This window comes from Rhinoderma darwinii, chromosome 1 (genome assembly GCF_050947455.1).
Source record: "Rhinoderma darwinii isolate aRhiDar2 chromosome 1, aRhiDar2.hap1, whole genome shotgun sequence".
NCBI lineage: Eukaryota > Metazoa > Chordata > Amphibia > Anura > Rhinodermatidae > Rhinoderma > Rhinoderma darwinii.
Window position 1 is genome coordinate 376,686,330 of NC_134687.1, and position 19,528 is coordinate 376,705,857.

At 41.5% G+C, this 19,528-nt stretch overlaps 1 long non-coding RNA gene across 1 annotated transcript in view; it reads left to right on the plus strand.

Moving 5' to 3' along the window:
* LOC142742439 (uncharacterized) overlaps positions 1–6,161 on the plus strand; it is a 52,057-nt gene extending 45,896 nt beyond the window's left edge. Inside the window, exon 3 of the long non-coding RNA XR_012881381.1 lies at positions 5,819–6,161. This is a non-coding gene — a long non-coding RNA (uncharacterized LOC142742439). The remainder of the gene's footprint in view (positions 1–5,818) is intronic.
* Positions 6,162–19,528: the final 13,367 nt, after the last annotated feature.

A 19,528-nucleotide genomic window follows, 5' to 3' on the forward strand; every position in this document is an offset into this window, starting at 1 on the left:
GTTTGGGTTAAATTACCAGAATGAGAACATCTATAAACTAGCGGGAATTATGGCCTTAAAGGGTAAATCTAGTTAAAATGATTACTCCTCTGCTGTATCATAGATGCATATAAAAAGATCACTTTAGTGAAGTCTGTGATCCAGAACACCACTGGTTTCCTTTATTAGACATATTAACCCCTTAACGACCGCCTACCGTCTTTTGACGTCGGGCGGTGCATGTACTCAGTCTACAACGACGCCTTTTGGCGTCGCTGTAGTAGAGTGGGTTTAACGGCAGCCTGGTCAAGTCTGCACTAAAAACCGGCTGTAAGTAACAGGTCCGGTTCTTAGTGCAGCCATCAGGACCTGCCGATTTCGTCGTAACAGCATGTGACCGCTGTGACAGCCAATCACAGCGGTCACATGCTGTTACTGTGTACAGAGCCGCCGGGAGTGTCTAAATGACAGCTCCTGCTCTAAGAACGAGCTGTTGCTAGCAGCTCTGTTCTTAGAGCAGTGATCAGGAGCCAATAGTATTGGTTCCTGATTTTTTTGTGTTCACTATGAGATCCAATCATAGTGATCACTACTGTAAAATAAAAGTAAAAACATGTATCTGTTTCTCCTCACTCTGTTCTAGCTGTGGAGAGAAACAGATACAAGTGTGTCAGTGTCTCCTCACAAAATCACTTGTTCCTCACACAGTTTCCCCCCCCAAAAAAAAAAATTCTGTATTTTATAGTATATAGTATATACATATATATATATATAAATATAAATATATTTACTGTATATACTAAGAACCGTACTATAAACGACTTTATTTTTAGGGTACGCTGTTAGACGGCGTGTACGCTGTTAGACGGCGTAGGGTGCTGTTCTGGGCTTGGGTTTACAGTTTGTGTTAGGCGTAGGGTTTAGGTTTAGGTTTGAAAAAAAAATAAAAAAATAAAAAAAAAAAAGTTTAATTCCTTTAGTGTGATTAGTTGATAAAAAAATTGAAACCGCTAGTTACGTTTATTATTTGCGGTTTAGACTGTAAAATCATTATGGCTGCCAAAAGATACAGCGCTGAGGAAGCCTATCAGATGTTATGCTCCGATACGGATTCTGTATCTGAAGTTGAGCTTTTACTTGAAAGCGACAGCGAAAGTGTCGCTTCAAGGGATTCTACGGATATGAGACCCAGCACCAGTGATATGGGAGACGGCGCAGTTGCCACAACGTCCATTCAAAGTGCAGCCCCTGACATTGCACAACCCCAACAAACCGATTTAGTGTGGGAACCCACAAGACTATTTTCTCCCACCATAAATGACTTTATTGCTACTCCTGGCATAAGTCCCAATGTCAGTAATTTTTCACCACTAAATTATTTTAATATTTTTATTACGGACCAAGTTTTGGAACATTTTGTGCAGGAAACAAATTTGTATGCCAGGCAGTACATTGCCAATAAGCCTTCGTCACCTTATGCCAGGTTGTGGAATCCCACAAATGCAACGGAAAAAAAAAAAAATTCTGGGCCTCACCCTTAACATGGGAATTATAAAAAAACCCTCTATTAGGTCATATTGGGCATCAAGCCCTATACATGCCACCCCCATTTTTTCTGGCATTATGTCACGCAGCAGGTACGAAATACTTATGCGATTTCTCCACTTTAGTGACAACTTACAGGCACCCCCTTCCAGCGACAGAAGTCGTGACCGGCTGTATAAATTAAGGCCTTTGCTAATTTTCTTAATTCCTCCTTTTTAGAAGCATATACCCCTGAACAAAATTTAGCAGTGGATGAATCGCTAATGAATTTCAAAGGGTGTCTCTCATTCCGCCAATTCATACCCTCAAAAAGTGCAAAATACGGGGTAAAGATCTACAAATTATGTGAAACCACTACTGGCTACACATGTGCATTTAAGATCTACGAGGGTAAAGACAGTGAATTCAATCCACCAGGGTGCCCTCCAAATATTGGTACCACTGGTAAGATTGTGTGGGATTTAATTGGCCCTTTCCTACACAAGGGGTATCATGTATACACGGACAGTTTTTATACCAGTGTGCCATTGTTTAGCGCCCTTCATTGTGCCAACACCGGAGCCTGTGGCACAATACGCAGGAATCGCAAAGGTTTCCCACGTCAACTTGTGGATAAAAAACTACCAAAGGGGGAGTCATGCACTTTTCAAATTGAGAAGATGCTGGCTTTAAAATTGCGTGACCGCAAGGACGTCTACATGATCAGCACTAGCATACAAATGCAACAGCAACTGTTAGAGAACGTGGGGCCTCTGCAGAGAGACAAAAGCCTGTGTGTGTCATCGGCTATAACAAATTCATGGGTGGGGTAGATTTTTTTTTTTAGGGAAGCAGCTTCGCTTTATATTTAGGAGATGCCAAAATTTAGGGTTCTTTTAGAGATTTCTTTTTTTTAATCACTTTTTTTGGGAGTGAGGGAAATATACTTTTCTAGATTGAGTCATTTTGGGATATAACCCAGTTATATAAAGTGGAATAAGGCCCTGAAATTCATTCAAGATAAAATTGTGCCCTGAAAGCTTTTTATTTCCTTTTCCGTTATTACTATGTCCTGCCATAAATAGCTGTTACTGACTGGGGATACGGCATAATTTTTTCTTTTTATTCTGAGGATTTCTAATAAGTGAGCTGTTCCTTATCAATACACTATGGGCTTTATTACAGTTTTGTTCGGGTTTTTGGTGGACCTCTTACACCCGACAATACTTCTAGAAATAGCGACATTAATTTGGGGAGTAGTGGTCCTTTACTGTATCTATACATACAGTGTTGGACACTGCCCCTTTATATATTCTACAGGTGATTGGTTGTTTTGTGCACATGGCGGTTCCTACCTTGCCGGGCAGGGGCTTGTTATGGTGTACCGCGTCACTTAGCACATTCGTCCCTTATATAGGGATTGATGGAGCTAAAGAGACGTTGTATGACCAGTCACTTTGAATAATAAAGTCATTACAGCCCTACAAATTTTCTTTCATCCTGTGAACATGCTCTAGTTTTCCACAAAGCTGGATACATTCTTCCTCCTTGTTTTTTGGGTCATAGGGTGTAGAAACTGTTAGGGACATATATTTCTCAATCTAGAAAAGTAGAATCTTCCCATTTTCAAGCAAAATGTGTGTCCTGAAAGCCTCCGGGTGCTCCCTTCCTTTTGGGTCCTGCCGTCTGTCCAGGAAACGCATTAGGGCCACAATGGGGATATTTTTGAACACAGGAGAAACAGGGTGATACATTTTCTGGTGCATTTCCTTATTCTCATGTCCTCTGTACAAGAAATCTGACCTTAAAATGACACATTTGTGAAAAAAGTGAAATAAAATTTTCTTTCCACCTGCTTTGCATTACTTCCTGCGAAAACTGTGGAGTCAAAATACTTAGTACACACCTAGATGAATACCTTAAGGGGTCTAGTTTTCAAAATGGGGTCATTTATTGGGAGTTTCTATCTTTTTGGCAGCTCAGTGCCTCTATAAGGGTATGTTCACACGGCCTATTTACGGACGTAATTCGGGCGTTTTTGCCCCGAATTACGTCTGAAAATAGCTCCTCAATAGCGCTGACAAACATCTGCCCATTGAAAGCAATGGGCAGACGTTTGTCTGTTCACACGAGGCGTATATTTACGCGCCGCTGTCAAAGAAGTGACCTGTCACTTCTTTGGCCGTAATTGGAGCCGTTATTCATTGACTCCAATGAATAGCAGCGCTAATTACGGCCGTAATGGACGCGGCGTTCAAGCGCCTGCACATGCCGGTACGGCTAAAATTACGGGGATGTTTTCAGGCTGAAACATCCCCGTAATTTCAGCCGTAACGGACGCCCTCGTGTGAACATACCCTAAATGTGTAATGGGACCTGAAACATTTTCAAGCAAAACGTGTGTCCTGAAAGTCTTCGGGTGCTCCCTCCCTTTCGGGCCCTGCCGTGTGTCCAGGCAACGCATTAGGGCCACAATTGGGGCATTTTTGAAAAAAGGAGAAACAGGGTGATAGATTTTGGGGTGTGTTTCTTCATTCTCATGGTCGCTTTACAAAGAAATCGGTCTTCAAAGTGATACTTTTATATAAAAAGTGTTTTTTTTTTTTATTTCACCTGCTATGCATTAAATTTAGCAAAAAACTGTGGGGTCAAAATACTCACTACACCCCTAGATAAATACCTTAGGGGGTGTCGTTTTCTAAATGGGGTCATTTATGGGGAGTTTCTTTCGTTCTGGTAGTTCAAAACCTCTCCAAATGTACAGTGGGGCCTAAAACATTTTCAAGCAAAATATGAGACCTGAATGCCTCCGGTTGCTCCCTTCCTTTCGGGCCCTGCCATGTGTCCAGGCAACGCATTAGGGTCACAATGGGGGCATTTTTGAAAACAGGAGAAACAGGGTGATAGATTTTGGGGTGTGTTTCTTAATTCTCATGGTTGCTTTACAAAGAAATCGGTCTTCAAAGTGATACTTTTATATAAAAAGTGTTTGTTTGTTTTTTATTTCACCTGCTATGCATTAAATTTAGCAAAAAACTGTGGGGTCAAAATACTCACTACACCCCTAGATAAATACCTTAAGGGGTGTAGTTTTCTAAATGGGGTCATTTATGGGGAGTTTCTTTCGTTCTGGTAGTTCAAAACCTCTCCAAATGTACAGTGGGGCCTAAAACATTTTCAAGCAAAATATGAGACCTGAATGCCTCCGGTTGCTCCCTTCCTTTCGGGCCCTGCCATGTGTCCAGGCAACGCATTAGTGTCACAATGGGGGCATTTTTGAAAACAGGAGAAACAGGGTGATAGATTTTGGGGTGTGTTTCTTCATTCTCATGGCCGCTTTACAAAGAAATCGGTCTTCAAAGTGATACTTTTATGAAAAAAGTGAAATTATATTTTTTTACACCTGCTTTGCATGAATCCTTACAAAAAAACTGTGGGGTCAAAATACTTACAACACCCCTTAATAAATACCTTAAGGGGTGTCGTTTTCAAAATGGTGTCACTTGTGGGGGTTTCCACCATTCTGACACCTATGAGCCTCTGAAAACCTGGCTTGGTGCAGGAAAACAAAATGTACTTCAAAATGTATAAAATTATTACTAAACTTGTAAGTCTTCTAAATTGCTCAAAATTTTTTTTATTTTTTTTTCAAAAGTGCTGCCAAAATAGAGTAAAGCGATGGAAATATATATTTAATAAAAAAATTGTACAGTATGTGTGTACATATGTCACATATTGCAGTTAAAAATAGGGAAAAATGGTAATTTTTACAAAATTTCTTCAATTTTTCTATTTTTTAATTAATTTCCGCAAATCGTATCAGTCTACTTTTACCACTAAAATAAAGTACAACATGTGACGAAAAAACAATGTCAGAATTACTTGGATATTCAAAACTTTTGCAGAGTTATTCTCTGATAAAGTCAGACATACCAGATTTAACAAATCTGGCTTGGTCATTAAGGTCTTTTCAGGCCCGGTCATTAATGGGTTAATTAAGTTGCTTTTTTAATCACCCTATAAGGAAATTGAGCACATTTATTGTGATTAGCCAAACAAAAAACAGTGCTTCCCTCACCCACTAAGAGAGATTGGCAACTTTCTTTAACCCCTTGGTGCACCATGATGCTAATCTATGTAATAGAATACCTTGCCTGTAGGCTCCACGACGTACATTTATGTCAGGATGATCGCATTAGCACAGAAGCTATTCCTAAACATATAAAGGGGCTGTCTGACACAAAAAATATGTTCTATGGTGTGCAAATGTAAAATAAATACTTACTAATATATTCTAATTTTTAAAACTTCCTAGGTCACCTGCCTGAATTCGCTGTCCTGCTAGTTCGGAGCATCTTCTGTATGCGTCGGGGACGTGTATGAAGGAGCTGGCTGTCTGGATCAATGGATGAAGCGGAGACAGAGAAGGTGGCTGGCTTAGAACCACGGACCATGTTTTTTTGTGTCGGACAAGCCCTTTATATTTTTAGATGCCGCGTTCAATAGCAATAACATCTGAGGAGCCTGACAGAGGGAGGGGGCTCCCCTGTTAGCCAATTGGCAACCCACAACGTGATCTTGTGGTACCAAAATAAAAGAAATAAAATAATAAAAGTTACTCAAATTATATACACTTCTAATAACTCTTGGAATGCAGCGATGAAAAAAAAAACATAGAAACATAAAATAGCTCAGTTTTTAAGGCCAAAAAATGGGGCGGATCTTAAGGGGTTAATACTGACTCATATGAACTTAAATATGATCGATATTAGCTGGACCCTCTTTGTCGGAGACAAGCAGGACCAGCTTTCAGCTGAGCCGTCATCTCAGTTGAACTGATGAAATTGGCTGAGACCGAACAATACAGTTTTATGTAAACAGGATACATAGAAGCTGTATCGTAAAATGTAAACTTTTTTTTAAATAAAAGTGATTTTGAAATGTGCTTAGAAACACTAAATACATTCATTTAATAAACAAAATTGCTTACAAAGGTGTACATAGCCTTTATATAGCAATAGCCACATGTTTAAAAAAAAATCAAAAATTCTTAAATAGCATGAGTTGCTTAAGCCCAGTATACTAAATACATTATAATAACATAAATTTCAATAGATTTAAAAAGTATCTCCCTCACAGGAAAACCTTAAGCCACAGAATTAATTTAACTTGTTTGGTTCCAGCATTTTAAGATTTATGATCTTAACTATGCTAATCTGGGTGGACGGCAACAGCGGTAACTCCACCCTTATCTCAGGAAAAACGGGCCCTCTTAGACTTATTCTATGTCACACTCCACAGTATGAGGGGATAGTCTCTGTTATGGAAATGCAAGTGGAGCGATACCTCAAGGCTGCTGGAGTCTGCCAGGAGAGAGCGTGCACGTAAACCCGCAACCTCAAATCCGTAACCACTCTGATCGAGAGTGTCTAAGGCGACCGCAAGGTGGGATGGACTTTGCTGCTTAGAACCCAGGTTGTTTTAACAGAGTGTAGTTTTTGATAAGAGGTGCAATGCAGACAAACCTGAGCTGGACACCAGACAGCCAATAGGTTAACTGAATGTCCATAAACGGAGTAGAGGTAATCAGCTCCGTAAGCCACAGTCAAAACCAGCCAGGAGCGGATAATCAGAATCGGTAAGCAGAGGATTAACAAGAGACAAGCCTAGGTCAGTATACACGAGTTCCAGAAAACAGAAGTGCTGGAGCAGTCAGGAGCTTGATCAGAAACCAGGAGATAGGAAAATTCACTAGCAAAGACTGGTGGGAAAAGACAGGTATAAATACAACACCACAGCTAACTAGCAGAAGGACAGAGAAGATAGATAGGTTCAAGGTAAAAGAAGAACGAAAGGTTGTCATAATGACCTCAAGGGAACAGGTGTTTTCCATAACAGTCTCACTGTGTTCACCAGCCCAACAACCTTGTCTCCAGTATTCCCAGTCATTTTTAATCTAGTGAGATTTCAATCCCCTCCCCCAGACATTGGACTAACGTGCTTACGCTTGCGCATTTTAGACTTTTACACTATAGAACCTCAGACTTACCTCCACGCTATGGCAAGAACAACATTTGCCAAGCCCAACATCCCCGCTAATGTAAAGGAAGTCACATTTCTCATCGAGTTCACCGCACAGTGAAAGGCCTCAATAGCCATCACACCCAAATCCCACACAACTCATGGACACAAATAAGACACAAGTTTCACCCCTCTTACTCACTCTTACTTATTCTTTCTGTTCTTAAATCTAGATTTATGCTCCTGAAGGCAAGATTTTTATCTGTCTCGACGTTTGCCCAATGTAAGTTTTCCCACAGTGACATTTTACCATATATATTAAGTTTTTTGCAAGTGTGGAAGCCTTTAGGCCTAGTTCACACAGAGTTTTTTGCAGGCAGAAAGAATCTGCCTCAAACTTCCTACAGGAATTTTTTTGCCACGAAAAACGCTTGGAAACAAACACCTCAGGTTCTTTCTGCGTCCCATTGATTTCAATGGGAGGACAGAGGCATAACCATGGCCAGAAAGGACATGTCTTTTATTTTCCCCTCGAGCGGCTAAAAGCCGCCCAGAACAAAAACACCTCTGCCTCCCATTAAAATCAAACGGGGGCAATTTCGGACTTTTTTTGTCACTGATTACGACGTAGTTTCGGTATAAAAATGAGCGCCAAAAAACTCTGTGTGAACTGGGCCTTCAAATATTTTTTCTCAACCCCCTTCGTTGGATGATAAACACTATCCCTTTTATTATTGCATTGAAGTATTGACATGATAGGCAAGCAAAAGTACCTTTATGTTGGGTAGTCAAAAATGTTTTTATATCTAATGTTTTTGGGCGAATGGCACTTTTAATTAAAGTATTATTCAACTATTTTCCTTGAAACAGGGATCCAAATTTGCTCCTGAAACAAGGATCCAAATTGAAGATCCTGTTTGAGGGGGTCTCAATATTTGAGTGCTGTCTAGTAAATTAACCCCTTGACGCACCGGGACGACACTGTACGTCCTGGTACAGGAGTTGTAGTATGGAGCGGGCTCACGGGCTGTGCCTGCTCCATATGCTGCGGTTGTTAACTCTGAATTACAGCTGACACCTTGCAGTAACGGCCAGAAACAGAGATCGCTCTGATCCTGGCCGTTATCCACCTAAATGCTGTGGTAAATAGCGACCGCAGCTTCTAAGCCGTTAGAAAGAGAGGGATGGCCCCCTCTGACAGCCCACCGCCCCCCACAACGCGATTGCCAGGTGACGATGGTTGTCATGGCAGTTTGGGGACCTAATGAAGGCTCCCAGGTCTGCCTTCTTTCTGCTCCTTTTAAGCCCTTCCTCTGCATTTTATCTTTTTCCTTTCTGCTGGATCATTCCTTTAAAATTGGGTACTGGTTTCCTACCCTACTGAGTCATTTGTTTCTCTTCTCTCCGTCGTTAACCCGTTGAATGCCGCGATCAAAGCTGATCACGGCATTCAAAGCTAAAGTGGGAAGGGGGTCTCCCCTTTGATCGCGTCACAGGAAATCCCTGTGACGCGATTAATGGCTTTACCTGGTATGGGCAGACACCCCAGGGTCCATTGAAGGATCTCAGGGCTGTCTGACCATATTTCCTATTGTTAGGGAATACTTAGGTATGCCCTAACAACTGCCTGTGTACAATCAGGCAGATATATGCCAGTACATTAAAGTTCAAAAATCCAAATCAAAATGAAAAATCCCTTTATGGGATTAAAAAAAAAGTTACATTAATAAAAAAAAAAAGTTTTGTTAAATAAAAAAAATAGTAAAAAAAATACACAGAAATACGCATTTTTTTTACAATAAATAAACTTTTCAAAATATAAGTTCCAAAAACATGAAATAATCTATGCATATTTGGTATTGCCACGTCCGTAACAACCTGTACAATAAATTTATAATGTTATTTATGATGATCGGTGTATGGTGTAAAAAAAAATAAAGACAAGTTTTCTACGTTTTTTTTTTGCATGCCCAAATAAATGATATACATGATAGAGTGCCCAAATAAAGCTATAAGAGAGTCGTAATAAGATTAAAGGCTATGTACACCTTCGAAAGTAATTTTTTTTTAATAAAAAAAGGTCAGTTCTTGCAACTTTCTAATTAGTTTTTATTAAAAATAATTTTAGAGTTATTTATTTATTTTGAGATAAAGCTGCTTTGAATCCTGTATATATGGCAGCTGTATCCTTCACTGAATCCTGTACCCGTCAGGTCCGCAGGACTCAGAGGCGTAGCTAGGTCTCTGCTGCACCCGGGGCAAAGATTCAGCTTAGCGCCCCCCCCCCAAACTCTTTCCCGACATATCCTTCCCAACAACCATGTTTGCTTTCTCTACGAATCAATGAGGTGTAACTTTTTTTTTCACTTATATTTTAATGTAACTGAAGCATAAAGCCATTTGTACATTTTAGAAGCAGTATAGTTCTATGTGCGGTCCTTGTTTCGCGGATCCGTGATATGAAGCCGTATAAATGGCAACAGATGTGTGCTTGAGGCTTTAGGCCTCATGCCCACTTCAGTTTTTTCTTCAGGGTGCTAGCCGTTGTTTGAACTGATAACACCCTGACAAATTCATTTCAATGGGGCCATGCAAACTTCCATTGTTTTAACAGAACAGTGCCGCCGTTCCCTCAAAAATAGGGCAGGTCCTACTCCTGCCCGTTTTTGACGGAACAGTCTCGGCCTTTGCATTGATTTGGTCCGTGAAACAACGGAATGCACATGTAAGCCATCCGTGTGAGGTCCGTGATTCACGGAACAGTCACTAGCGGCAGTACAACGGCCGACGGAAGTGTATATGAGGCCATACAGTCAAATCCTTCCTCCCCACTAAAACAATTTATACAAAATACACACACACATACACACACACACACACACGCCCGGAGCACACACGCTCTGCCTGTGCAGGAGAACATCGTGCATTACATTACACAGCTCCTGCTCCTGTCCCCTGCGCTGCCCCAACTTTTAAATAAATGTAACAGCAATGGGTGACCATGCCACTAAACGTCTATGGGGGTGCCGGCCCAGATTGACCTGGTCGGTGCCCCCCCTTCCTTCCCTTGTAGTCGCGCCCGGAGCACATTCCCCCTGCCTGCCCCCCCTAGCTATGCCCCTGGCAGGACTGATGGGTTCAGTGTCAGCGGGTCTTGTGTGTCTCTGACAATTCATAACTTAGATGTGATCGATTACAGGTGAATCCTGGATGTCGGAGACACGCAGGACCCGCTGTCACTGAACCCGTCAGTTCCGCGGACCTGACAGGTACAGGATTCAGCAATAGATACAGCTGCCCTGTATACAGGATACAAAGCAGCTGTATCTCAAAAAGTAGAAATAATTTTTAATACAAAACTAAATCATAAAGTTGAGCAAACTACACTGATACATTTAAAAAAAAAAATCACTCAAAGGTTTACATAGCCTTTAATATAGTAGGAATGCACAAAGTTTATCTAGAAACCTATGGCATCTCTAGCAGGGTATGCTGCAATCTGTAGTTCCACATGCCTTCTGTCAGTAATAATATACTAGTAAAGTGCTCTGTAGATCAGTGTGACTTGTTGAACTACAGATTCCAGCATATCCTAGCAAAAGCTGTGTGATCTAAAAACCACAAAAGCCCCTGAGCAGTAGGAGCTGGTGCCTCTACAATACCCTCATTATTGATCCGCCCACTGCCCACCACCCCTGTGAGCTTACCACATAATGTCATATTGAAAGTGGACTAAAGGTCAGGACCTCCATGAGGACAGGACAGACAGTAGTCATCTAGGGAGAGACATAGAGACACACAGGAGCTGCTGGAGAAGGAGCAGCCATCTCTTCAGACACTGAGGCAGGGACTCTGAGCTGTGTGTGTCCTAGGCGGGGCTTGCTAGCAGTGTGTGCTGGAGCTTGTATGCAGCTTCTGTACAGTGTTTGACTCCTCACTGCTGCTGCAGCAGCCTCTGAATATTGGGCTGTATTAGAAGATTTAAATCTTAATAACAGATGATCTGTGGGCCCCCTCCTCTACTGTGGGCCCCTGGGCAGTGCCCTTTGTTAGGGCCATCAATTTAGGCAGGTCATCAACTGGACCTCATAGTCTTTTTATCTGGTTTCAAATATGTGGGAGAGCTTGACGATGCATCGGAGAGAAACTACACACTTCACACATTTTGAAAGTGCAATCTGATTCACTAGTTTATTAGCAAACAATACATAGATTATATATCATTAAATGGGGTGTTGGTCATGTCTTCCTTTCCAAATACATAAGAGGGGCAATGGCCTTCAGTCTATCCAATCAATATTGACCATGTCCCATCCTTCTCTAAATCACAAGGGATTTTGTCCTGGAGTCATCAGAAAAGAACACGTATACATTATATCACATTATATCATATTATATCACATGTTTTTTTTATAATTGTAATCATCATATATTTTAGCTACGTGCTCAGCGTCATCATATTTTTAGCTATGCAAGCAGATTCATAGTCTGTCTAAGAAAGTGGACGTATCTTTTTAGCTTGCGGAGAGACATTTCAAAAGAAGAACAAAAGTGAAAGTGTAAGGCTGGGTTCACACAACCTATTTTCAGGCGTAAACGAGGCGTATTATGCCTCGATTTACGCCTGAAAATACGGCTACAATACGTTGGCAAACATCTGCCCATTCATTTGAATGGGTTTGCCGACGTACTATGCCGACGACCAGTAATTTACGCGTCGTCGTTTGACAGCTGTCAAACGACGACGTGTAAAATGACTGCCTCGTCAAAGAAGTGCAGGACACTTCTTTGAAACGTAATTTGAGCCATTTTTCGTTGAAGTCAATGAAGAACAGCTCAAGATTACGGGCGTCAAAGACGCCTCGCAAAATACTTTTACGTCTGAAACGACGCAGCTGTTTTCTCCTGAAAACAGTCTGTCTTTTCAGACGTAAAAGCCAGTTCTCGTGTGCACATACCCTTACATAAGTCAGTAGTAAAAAAGTCAATTGATTTTAAGACTTAGAGAATAATATATGAAATTGAAGATAAAGTACAGGCTTCCATCTCAGAGGCTCCTTTTTCTCATTCTTAAAACTAATTCACTGATCCCCAAGCTACTATCGTCACCCGCTAGACCGGGTGAGGGGGACTTCATTACTGCTTCTGCCCATCCACCTAGGGCTCAGTGACAGGCTGCGTTTCTCATAGGCTATTGTTCATGGAAGGGTCTGGGTTTCGGCCTATGATGTATTACCTTATTTGTTCTCTTACATAAAAATGTCATTAGCCATATCAACAAACTATAACCTATATAGGGAAGAATAAAGAATAAAATAATTTGGAACACAGTTTGAAGTATACCCATCAGCCACCCTGCTATTCCCTTAAACCAATTGGCTAGGTTTAAGAAAGAAAATGTATTATGCCACCAGGAGTCCTTGTTAACTTCATGTTGTTTTAGCCACTTTTCTCTGAAATCAGTATTTTTGTTAGACTAGCTTTAACACGGAGGTTGCCCGCAGGATCAATATAATGGCAACAGGCGGGGCAGACAATCTGGCATATTCCTCCTTGGGATGCAGTTAAGTAATCAAGTACTATGGTGTGTTGGTTAGTTACTAAAATCAATTGCCTTTGTATAATATTGGTGGTATTGAGTAAGCTAAGAATCTCAATTATTTGTTGATGCAAATAGCCTGTAGCCTCTACTAGTTTATCCCACATCTGCATTATCATAGGGTAGATAGTGTACTTATGACTGCGTTAGCACTTCCCATATGTACAATATTGCGTCGCCCGTCTGCCCGAGGTTTGTTGTCTGCCCTTCTTTTATACAATGTGTGTCTGGGCACAGCGTTAACATATACATTCTCATGTGGTATAATAAAAGTTGCAGGTGTTAGATAGGCATACATGTACCCGTGAAGTTACTTGGGAGCCGTTTATATGCTTGATGTTCACATACAATATACATATTTTTTGGTACTCCTATGACTGACCCCTTAAACAAACTGGTCACCCATTTAGCCATCATATTACCTTCTAATGGGCAGGAGAAAGCTGTGATGTTGGTGTTATTTATGACAAATAATCGCAAAGGAATTGTACAGTGGTATTTACGCAGGGGGGCATCTGATCTAAAGTAGCATCAATTGCCACACACTGAGTATCGATGGAACGGTTCTGCTGCACTCTGTGTAATTCATTAATGAGAAAGGTATTCCTTTAGATTTAATCTGAATGCAGCTGCAGGGTGAGAAGCTGGGATAACAGGCAAGGTCCACTCGAGCAGAAGCCCAAGGCGTCTGTGCAAATTTGAGGGGTGGGCCACTCCTGTTAAATAACCTCCATGGCTCTTCCATCCATGCAGCTATGGGCAATGGTCCATTTTTATTCTTGTTTTTCCCTGTTAGAGTGGTAATTACAGTATTATTTTACAGTACCCTTATTTCATTTAAAGTAACAGGGATAGCGAGGTAGGGCATAGTTTTGGCATTGACATGGCTGTGTGTGCAAATCCAACAGTCAGGTTGTTTTGCTCCCTCAGAGCAGGATACAAAACCTGGTGATATTTGATGAACTTTCAATGTTTCAATCGTCCTCGAGTACATTATTGAGGGTGCCCGCCAGTGGCAACATCATCAAGTAGCGACATCTTTGACTTCCTGATTTACAGTCTTTTTGCAGTGGCTGGCGTAGATCCAGGTATTTTTGCCTTCGAGCTTGACTGAAGTTGCAGTGACCAGTTGCACTTGGTACGGTTCGGTATATCTGGGCTCCAAAGCCTTCCTTGTGTGTTGTTTCAGTATTACCCAATTACCGGGCAGCAGTTGATGGGTACCTTCTAAGGAATCGGGGTCTGGAATAGAAGAATACACTTGTTTATGCAATTCAGTTAAATGCCTGGGTAGTTGGATAACACAGGCTGTTAGTCAGTCAAACTGTTGTTGCAACTTTCTCGGGAAGTACAAACCCGTCTTTGGGACTGACTCAAACAGTACTTCATAGGGGCTGAGTTTCAATGGCCCCCTAGGAGTAGTTCTTACAGCGTACAATGCCAAGGGTAGGTATTCAGTCCATGGCAAACTGAGGACTCCATGGCTTTCTGTATTTTTAACTTTAGAGTTCCATTTAGTCTTTCTACCTTACCACTACTTTGGGGGTGATATGGTGTATGGAATGCCTGTGTGATGCCTAGGATAGTAAGTATATGCCCTAGTACTTCTCCTGTGAAGTGGGTTCCTCTATCACTCTCAATTACTTCAGGGACCCCATATACTACTTCACTGAGTGTTTTCTTAGCAGTGTTTTTAGCTGTGGCTTTAGTTACTGGCCATGCCCCAGGCCACTTTGAAAATAAGTCAGTACATACAAGGACATATTCATATACACATACCTTGGGTAGCTGTATGTATTCCACCTGCAGTCACTGGAAGGGGTAATCAGGGCGAGGCGTGTGCTTACTGGGAGTTTTTGTCAATTTACCAGGGTTGTGTCTGGCGCATGCCAGGCGACCCTCGACATGTCGAGCAGCTGCATTCTGAAATCCAAGAGCAAACCAGTGTTGTAACACTGTGCTACTCATTGCTCCTTTTGAGCTGTGGACTGGGGAATGCACTAGGGTGCACATGATTGGAAAAAGACTACATGGTAAGCAATTTTTACCCTTTACACGCCATGGCTCGCCTTCGCCTCTGACAGCTCCTACCTCCTGCCACAATTTCTGTTCGGGTCCAGCGCTTGGGTCTGGAAAGCTCACAGCAATTCTTCCGTGACTTGCATGCTTATTGTGCTGGACCACAGCAACTGCGTGTGGGACATGAAGCACTAAATCATGTTGTAAAATAATGTCTTCAGTTTTGTCAAGGAGGAGGGGGGCTGCTGCAATAGCCCTGGAGCAACAGGGGACACCTTGTGCAATGGGATCAAGGCTAGCGGAGTAATTTCCGATGGGCCGCATACAACCACTATGGTCTTGTGTGAGCACACCTGAAGCGTGACCACTTTGTTTATGACAATACAGGTGGAAAGGCTTAAGGTAGCTAGGGATGCCCAGAGCTGGGGCTGAGACTAAAGACATCTTGAGGGTGTAAAATGCATCTAGAGCGTCAGACAAAAGTTGGAAGGGGTCAGTTTGCAGGCAATCATACAGGGGCTGCATTGATATGGACGCACTTTTAATCCATGGTTTACAATAACCCACTAATCCCAGGAAGGCTCTGAGAGAGCAATGGTTGTGTGGGACTGGGTGGTCTTGGATAGCAGTAAGCCTGGAGGGAGTCCGGTGCAATACACCAGCAGACAGGAAATGACCAAGGAAAACCACAATGCGCTTAAAAAGCTGTAATTTGTTCCTGGACACTTTGCAACCTATGTTGGAAAGATACAACCATAATGAGACTGTTTCCTGAGCACATATGTCAACAGAACGTGTTTTCACTCACCCACCTACCTAGTAAGTATGGCCTTTTTTGTGGTTTTGATGCTATGTCCCATTTTTTCTGCTTGTGTTTTTAAATTAGGAACGAAAAGTTCTAGTTAGGGACTCGCAAGGCACTGGGGACCCTTGACGTTGGGTTGAGAGCTTTGCGTATTTTGGCCAAAATAACAACTAATACTCCATGTTTCATGGATATATTTTTTACTATGTATACTACTTTTTTTCAGGACGCAGCCAGGTCTTATATGCTGGGAGGGCATGATGTGCTGGTGTTTGGTTTGGCATGCAGAGCAGCCCGCTTTAGCTAACAGTAGCGGCATTACAAATAGGCTGTTATTCGGCAAGATATGCTATGCCTGACGACCAGCACATTATCCCTCCACGTATTACACATAGTACTGACACCCCATGTACTATTCACAGCACTGACCCCTATTCATCACATTTATTTATTATTTATTTTTATTACATTATCAGACAGTTCTGACACTTTCATACATACACATTTCTTTTTTACACTCATTTATCGCACACCTTTGAGCACTTAGTTCGCCACTCCCCTCAAGACCAGTGGGAGTGGCTATCACTATTTAATGCACACTCCTTCTGCAGCATTTTTTGACCTGTCTGCGTCCTGCTGGGAACGGGTTTTCACCCACTCACCTACCTAGTAAGTATGGCCTTTTTTGTGGTTTTGAACATATGTCAACAGAGACGCAACAAAAAAAAAAATCATCAACATATTGCAATAGACAAGTGGTGGAGTGTTTTGGTGAACACTTATCCATCAGCTTTTTCATTGTACGAGTGACAAAATCAGAGGAATTTGCTGCACACCGGGGAAGCACCATCCAGGCATACTGTTTGCCTCTGTGTGTGAAGGCAAAATATTGGTAACAATCTGGAGACAAAGGAATAGAGAGAAAATACATAATTATCAGTTTCCTTTCTAATAACTTAGCAATGTCATTTATGCAGACCGTGCTTGTAATATTTCACTTGAGGGAGAGAGCAGCAATTTACTTCCTTCTAACATTCTCACACACTGGTCCCCCCCTTTCACAACTTCACTTTTCTTGTAGAACTAGAAGCAAGCCAAAATGCTGAAAGGAAACTAAGTATCTGCTATATTTATAACTCTGAAACCTGACTTTACACAGCTAACTTTAATTATATAAACATTATTTAGAAGGTAAATTAAAACGTCAGTCTATTTACACAACCTTGTACTTAAGTTCAATGTTCTAGGACTTTTTACACAATATTTTTACATATAATAACAATAATTTAAAGTTCCATAAATTCAGTTCTCAATCTGGATTGAGAAAAACATCTCACATCAAACAGTACACATTTTTATTTGCTCCAGTCGCTCCTCAGACTAGTCCGCGACACACACCGCTTCCCAGACTAGTCCGCAACACACACACTGTATACATGTCTACATCATACTTCTCGTCATAATCCACATTACTACCACATTACTCACAGCAATGTACCCAGTATTATTCTTTACATCACTAGTACAGTCACTCTTATCAAAATCTATGCTTTTATACACATACTATTCATATCAACATCATTGACACACTCTTCTACAGTTCTGCTTTTCCTATCAGTTCATTGTTTTTCCACCGTCTAACTATATCAACTGCTGTCACCCATGATTCCACACACCCATTGTTGGGTTCACGGTCTCCGGACCCCATGTTGGGAGTTTATAAGGAGGTTCCGAGGTCAGCTGTATCCGACCTCGAAGGACTACTCTCCTTTGTCTGACTGTGTCAAACCTTTCTATATCCAAACAATCAGGATATAGTGATATACCTTCCCCAGGCACTCGAAAGGAATTAGTATATCGTCACCCTCTGTTGAAATCTGACTATATCAGATTCAATTATATCCTTACAATTAGGACACCATGATATATTTTCCCCAGGCCTATAGCACTCAAAAGGTATATATCTTTTACACTATACTAGGTGTGCGGTGGGCTATCCGTTAAGTTGATCCTTTACTATCTTAACAATTAACCATATAATAATGGTTACATACAGTAAAACACAAACAATAGTAATTGGTATTTCAATCAATATTTGTTACTGTCATTTCAAGTTACATATGTCTATAGAGTCTGAGCTCTATTGTAGACCTTACATTCAAACATCCATAAGAAACACAGATATAGACATTTGTTCGGGATGGAAATGTAAGTGTCACGTTGGGTTCGTGTACCCACTGGGCCGTACCGCCTTGACGGTATGGCAGCTGGCCAACGGGGCGCAGGTCACAGTCTATAGTTCGTATAGTGTACCTGTGGCAGCTCGGACAGTAGCAAGACAGGCTCGGCTGGGACTAGGCAGCAGGTAGACGTCAGGCGTGGAGTAGCAGGACAGGCGTGGAATACAGCACAGCACGACTACAGCTCAACACGGCATTTGACCAGGATAGCACGGGATACAGGATACAGGTACGGGGAACACTGGGAACTGTAAAAAACTAGGAGACCATTTGCATAGACAAACAAGGGATTTTGTCCTGGAGTCATCAGAAAAGAACAGGTATACATTATATCACATTATATCACATGTTTTGTTATGATTGTAATCACATATTTTAGCTACGTGCTCAGAATCATCATATCAACATTTAAGAACAAAATATCATCATATCAACATATAAGAACAAAAGTTACATAAGTCAGTAGTAAAAATGTCAATAGATTTTAAGACTTAGAGAATAATATATAAAATGGAAGATAAAGTCCAGGCTTCCATCTCACCATATAATCTGCCTCCAGTCATTTCAATCAGCTGCTTCTTCCTGCACTCAGAGAAAGCGCTGATAGGTTAAAGCAAATACCTGTCACACAGCCACAGACTATTCATGTGTATCAGGAGCGGCTTTCTGACCAATGAGAACTTTACTCAGTGCAGACAGAGCGGTCATTGGAACATGCTTGCATAATCAGCTGCTCAGACAGAGCGGCTGTAAAGCCTGAAATGTTAGAGGCTCAGTGAGGGGATAGTTGGAGGCTGGGCCCACCTTTAGGATGCCCCAGTCTAATCTCTTACTATAAAACACACTCACTGACACTATTCCATTATCTATCTGTATTCTGTGTTTTACTATCTGTCATCCACGGAGTCATCAGTGACTCACACTCTATACCCCTCATGATTGGCTGTGCTAGAGGGAGGACTGCCTGCAAGGCATTATGGGGAAGCCCGCCAGGTCATGTAATCCTTATTTTCTGTTTTCTTGTCTTCTTCTGATCTGTAAACTGGCAGCCGCTATTTTGAGTGATTCCTGCGGGACAAATCCCAAAAGTTTTGTGTGACTCAAAATCCTAAACCTTTTGGAAATTAGGACCGGATTCAATTTAGAATTGATTCGCTTATCTCTATTAAGAATTGTACAGCTGCAGCAGAACTCACTTGCAGCAATTGTTGCTTGTGCCTGCCTATCTAACACACTGATACTGACTGACAACTATCTCTCTCTAAAATCCATCTCTCTTATAAAATTATTGTAAATCTAACTTTCTATTCTCTTCTACTCACTATGTAACACGCTCACTGA